Genomic DNA, 6,588 nt, shown 5'->3' with positions numbered 1-6,588 from the left:
CCTGTACAAACGACCCCTATGACTATGTCTTAAAGAGATGAAGTTAAAGTGACATTTTTGCCAATTTTAAATCCAGCTTTGTGTCATCATAGTGTGGGCAATGTGTGCAGATAAACATTTTTAAATAAATGTCCATACTTTCACCTTACTACTGCCCCTTCTGTGTCTTCCCTGTACAAACAACCCATGTGACTATGTCTTAAAGAGATGAAGTTAAAGAGACATTTTGCCCATTTTAAATCCAGCTCTGTGTCATCCTAGTGTGGGCAATGTGTGCAGATGAACAGTTGTATATGTTTCCATACTGTCACCATACTACTGCCCCTTCTGTGTCTTCCCTGTACAAACAACCCCTGTGACTATGTCTTAAAGAGATAGTGTTAAAGAGACATTTTGCCCATTTTAAATCCAGCTCTGTGTCATCCTAGTGTGGGCAATGTGTGCAGATGAACAGTTGTATATGTTTCCATACTGCCATTCATATTTTCTCCATGCTCTCCATTTGTTTTTATTTTTAGCACTTTCCTTCTTATCATGTAGCACTTTGGGATTTGTGTAACTATAAATTACACTTGTTATCTATTTCAACTTCTCTAACTAGTTTTCATGCATTGTCAACATCTGGTTTCCAGGTGACTCAATGTGTGGAAGTATTTTAGATTTAAATGATATTTCCACTTTTTTTTTTTTAAACTTAAGTGAGCTACTCCACAATCTTTCTACATAGCCCAAAGCAACTGTAGGAGGTAGAAGTGCCCAATTTCTTTCAGATGAAAGGCCAAAATGTATCCAGATGGAAGGCCACGAGCCAAAAATAAATGTTGATGTTGAAGAATACCATAATTCTTGTTATTCTTTGTTACCAGCGCTGCATCACTTGCGGTAAAACTCAGATTAAGTACTTTTTAGCTGCACAAAGTCATTTTGGTAAGGATTTTACAGCACTTTCTAATTAAAGGAACACGCCACCGTATGTTGAAATAGGGCTTGTCAGGGTCTCCCCTAGATATAGATGGGGGGGGGGGGGGGGGAGAACCCATTTTTTGTCTTAGTGCATGCATTGTTGTAGTCTGGTGCAACACTGGCTAGTTAGCTTAGCATAGTGAATAGAATCCTATGTTGCCCGTTAGCATGTTGTGAGTAAAAGTGAGCCAACAAAAAAAAAACAACAATAACCTAGTTACTTCTTGTTGCCTGGGTATTGACAACGAGAACGAATAGCATTGAAAATTAGGACTAGACCATTTCCTAGGCAGATACTGACCTGGGACTATATTGGGGGGAAGAACAGCCGAAGCTCTGCTACATGGGCGCAGAGATATCACGCGACGTAGGATTCCTATGCTAAGCTAACTAGCTGCAACAAAAACTAAAACAATGCATACAAAAAATGCATCGGCCCAATTATCTCCAGCTAGGGGAGACCGTGATTAGCCCTATTTCAACAAACAGTGGTGTATTCCTTTAAGAGTAGATAAGCATGAGCATGTCCTAAAACAAAAGGGTGCAGGGGCCAAAACGTGGCCCGCAGGCCCCAAATTGGGCATCCTTGCCCTAACGTAAAGCACCACTGGTTAGGAGTCCATGATCTCACCTTTGCGGCGTAATGCAGGGCCGTGAGCTGGATGCCCGTTGCTCTCTGATTGACGTCTACATTCAGGTCCCGAACCAGGTACCGCAGCGCCCCCTCCTGGCCGGTGACGGCCACCTGGTGCAGCGCCTGAGCCCCGAGGACGTCCACAGCTGTCGGAGACGCCTACACAGAGGCGGACGTACCATTAAGCAAAGGTCGGCATGGGCCTTAGGCCCCAAGCTACCAAGGGGCCCGTAAAACGCCTCATAAACTCATGGTTACGATTTGTTGTCTTACTTTTCACCAATTAATTATATCTCTAAACATTAATACGCTAAAGTGCTATCCGATTGTTTAATTCATGATGAGAAACCCCCCCAGTCCCCACTACATTGGACTATTCCATTATCCTACTGTAAACAAACGGCTCAGCAGGCTGTGAGCCGGAGGCTACAGAAGGTCGAAAAATGAAGGGAAGCTACCAAAGTGGTTCTGAAAAAAGTAAGAAAAAGCGGGAAGAAAGCAGAACGTTTTTTGCAACACTTACTAGGTTCACTAGGTTAGTCCAGGTTAGTCCGGGTTAGCTCTGCCTGCACGCCGCTACGGCCTAGCGGCTAAAGAGCAAGCTAACTGCTAACAGACCCCGCTGCGACCAGTTAACACAACTTCTGTCATTATATGTGTAATTTATAAAGGTTTCTAGTGTCCGTGTATTGGCCGTGGCTGCGTGTGCTTGTCCCGGTCGGACAGAGAACGCCGCCACGTCAGAGCGGCCAAAGCGTCACAAAGCTTCCCCGTACTGTTTGACAAGCGTCCTTGGCGGGGCGGCCAGAGCTTTTTTCCAGCTCAAGTCGGTGGCGGTGTGTACGTACGGTTAGGCCTCAAAATGACTAAATCTGCATTCTACCTGATGCGTCTCCAGGAGCAGCCTGGCCACGGCGATGTGTCCGTTCCTGACAGCGTCCATGAAGGGGGTGACTCCACAGCTGTCGGCGCCGTCGGGGGTGTAGCCACATCTGGAAGAAGAGGGGTGGAGGTGGGAGTCAACGGACGAGTTCATCGGTTAGCGGCTAATTGTCCCTCAACCTCAGACATATGGAGCTATGTTCATCCCAAATATTTTAAATTAAGGCAACATTTGCACTAATACGTTTTGGTTTTTAACCCTCATGTTGTCCTTGGGTCAAATTTTCCCCTTTTCAGTTAATTTGTTGTTTTTTTGTCACAAAAATGGACCGTTGAAATAAGCGCTGAAAATGTCAACATTGAAAATATCAAAAAACGTCAAGAAAAGCTCCGGCAACATTGAAAAAGTGACAAAAATGTTGGAAAAAACGATAATACAGTTGAAAAGAAATGTTTTTGTTTTTTTTCACGGTTGACTGTAAGACAACAGGAGGGTTTTAAGCAGAGTTTGGAGCCAAACGGAGACTGTGGGAGTCACCGGACGAGTTCATCCGTTAGCGGCTAATTGTCACCCTCAACCTCAGACATATGGAGCTATGTTCATCCCAAATATGTCTAATTAAGGCAACATTTACACTAATACGTTTTCGTTTTTAACCCTCATGTTGTCCTTGGGTCAAATTTTCCCCTTTTCAGTTAATTTGTTGTTTTTTTGTCACAAAAATGGACCGTTGAAATAAGCGCTGAAAATGTCAACATTGAAAATATCAAAAAACGTCAAGAAAAGCTCCGGAAAAATGTTGGAAAAAGTGTCAAAAATGTTGGAAAAAGCGATAATAATGTTGAAAAGAAGTTCTTTTTTTTTTTATGGTTGACTGTAAGACAACAGGAGGGTTTTAAGCAGAGTTTGGAGCCAAACGGAGACTGTGGGAGTCACTGGACGAGTTCATCCGTTAGCGGCTAATTGTCACCCTCAACCTCAGACATATGGAGCTATGTTCATCCCAAATATTTTAAATTAAGGCAACATTTACACTGGTACGTTTTGGTTTTTAACCCTCATGTTGTCCTTGGGTCAAATTTTCCCCTTTTCAGTTAATTTGTTGTTTTTTTGTCACAAAAATGGACCGTTGAAATAAGCGCTGAAAATGTCAACATTGAAAATATCAAAAAACGTCAAGAAAAGCTCCGGCAACATTGAAAAAGTGACAAAAATGTTGGAAAAAGCGATAATAATGTCGAAAAGAAGTTTTTTTTTTTTAACTGTGTGTAACCTACTCCACTTGCCTTGACTCAACTCGCCTTTTTGGGTTTTCCAATATGCCAATAGGTCTCTGTTTGCGGTCATTGAGACTCAAACACAACCCTGCAGATTCAAACCAAAAGGGGGTCAGAAGGGTTTCTTTGGTTTAGGGGCTCTAAAACGCAAGAGCAGCGTGAATGCGAGGTGTAAACGTTAAAACAAAAGATATCCGTTTTATTAAACCAAAACGTAGCAAAAGAACAACCTTCATTTGGAGGCACATCACAGATGGAGCGGGTCTAGACCACACTCTGTAATTTACCAAGTCCCAACTATTCTAGTGATCCCCCAAAGAGCAAGTGCAACAGTGGTGAGGAAAAACTCCCTTTTAGGGAGAAACCTAGGACAGGTTCTTGGAAAAAAGTACACCGGTGCACACAGCAGATGTCACCCAAATTCCAACCCACCTCTCCAGCAAGATCCGAACCACCTCCTCACAGCCGTGCATCGCTGGAGGATGAACAGAGAGAGTATTGGTTATCAGCTGTGCAATAAACACAAAAGGTCCTTTAATTAATAGGAAAAAAAAGATTTAGCTTTTTGAATTGCCACACACACACAAACACGTCTCACTATCTTTGTGGGGACCCGTCATTGACTTAATGCATTCCCTAGCCCTTTACCCTAACCCTAACCATCACAACTAAATGCATAACCTTAACCCTCACCCCCACTCTAAGCAGAACCTAATTCTAACCCTGATCCTAAAACCAAGTCTTAACCCTCAAACAGCCCTTTAAAGTAGTGGGGTCCTGTATTTTGGCCCCACAAATATAGATAAACAAGACCACACACACACACAGATTTGGCCACATACACTTAGGGTTAGGTTTGTGAAAGAACATAAACCAGGACTTTGTTTTGTGTATGCCAGGTGGAGCGGTGGTGAGATTTCCAGAAACCGCATTATGAGACAAAGGGGACAGCTTAGACCACATCGGGTCATTCATAGGCCACAGGTCAGGGGACGAGAACATTCCAGTCTCAGATAGCCAAACCTGGTGATGTGTAACTAGGTGTGTCTCTCCACAGATTGAAGGAGTCTACGTAGACGGCTGCATGATAAGGGCAGGTTTTGATTCAGGACGGTCTTCTTTTGGACTTTAGCATACTTTCCAGAGAGAGAGAGATAGGCCGAACGAGGCTTTACCGTCTGTGTTTAGGCACCTGCGATACCTTCAATTAGGCCTCCAGCATGGTTAAACTGTACTTCTTGCTTAACTGAGTTCCTTAAAGGTGAGCAACCAATTGTTCCAACCTGGACCCTGTAGTCCTATGTGTTTGTGTCTAAGTGACCGATGGGAACAATGATCGTTGACATCGGTCCAGTGTTAAGCGAGATCAACAAGCTACAATGGAAGTTAAGATAAGACTTTGTTTTACCACTAACAAACTCAGATTAATAATCTAAGTGTCTGACAACGTTATAGAAAGGATTTCAAAGGAGGTTGAAGAGAAAGATCCTTTTCTTAAACATTAAAACATCCGCGAACTTGCATTTGCCAAACCCGCCAGACTCCATGTAAATAAACAGCAATTTTAGCATCGTAAAATACACTTCATTCAAAGTCAACAGAAACTTAATTAAACTATAAAAAGCTGTTTTGGGTCGTCTTTCCACTTTCCCAATCATCACAACTTTAGTTTTTGTTTAAATAAACACACGGTTTACCAATTTAAAAGGTGAAAACACGTTAGCTCTATACACACTAAAAGTGCTGCTTTTTTAAATGGAGTCTGGTGGATTCAGCGCTAGCGACTTCAGAGCGGTTTCTGGTTAAACAGAAAAGTCTTATGGAGGTTTTAAAGGTCTAGGGAGGTCTAAGGTGTAGGAATCCTTTCCATAATGTTGTCAGACACTTAGAATAATAATCTGAGCCTGTCATCGGCAAAACGAACCCTTTTGTGAAGGTAAACACAAGCTGGACAATTGCCCCATTAACTCAAATTGTCGCTTGTTTCACCGCTGCCGACCCCGGCGATCTGGCTGAATACTGGACCCGTGTCAAAGATTGTGGTTCCCATCAGTCCCTTATATGTCCTTTCCACCAAGGTGGTTCAGGTGCTGGTTCGGAGTCAGTGCCAAAATATTGAGCCGGTTCTTTGCTTTTCGACACAAATAAACCTGGATCAGGGCCAAGAAGACGGGTTCCAACTCAGCACCAACCAGCGCTGGTCTGGAGATAAGAACCGGTTCTGCAGGTGCTGGTGGGGGCGGGGTTATCATGACGTTCGAAAACCAAAACTTCCGGCGGCCATTTTGAAAACCACCGGTCAGCTGTTAACCATAGAGAGCTGTTACTGTTAGCTTCGGACATGGATGGGAAACCAGAACCACCGTGGTCTGGGGAGGAACCCACCGGTCTGCTGGCTCTCAGGCTGGGGAACATCGAGCTGGTTCTTAGAGAACTGGAGTAGAACCAGCACCTAACCGGCACCAGAACCAGAACCAGCACCTGGTTAGCCTTGGTGGAAAAGACATATGAGACACAGAAACATAGTGAAATAGGGTCCACGTTGAAAAAAACACTATTTACCCTTTAAATGCTCTTATGTCATCAAGGTCGCCCAAACCTTCTTCAAGGTTAAGTGAAATGAGCTGTGCTGCTCCTGAGTGTTTCCCTGACAACAGCCACTTGCTGGGACGGGTGATCCGAGGACGCGTCACCTGCAGTGTGTAGTGGTGTCCTGAGGACGTTTCACCTGCAGTGTGTAGCGGTGTCCTGACGACGTTTCACCTGCAGTGTGCAGTGGCGTCCTGAGGACGTTTCACCTGCAGTGTGTAATGGCGTCCTGAGGACGTTTC

This window comes from Etheostoma cragini, unplaced genomic scaffold (assembly GCF_013103735.1).
Source record: "Etheostoma cragini isolate CJK2018 unplaced genomic scaffold, CSU_Ecrag_1.0 ScbMSFa_1523, whole genome shotgun sequence".
Lineage (NCBI taxonomy): Eukaryota > Metazoa > Chordata > Actinopteri > Perciformes > Percidae > Etheostoma > Etheostoma cragini.
Note: the sequence above shows the minus strand (reverse complement) of the source record.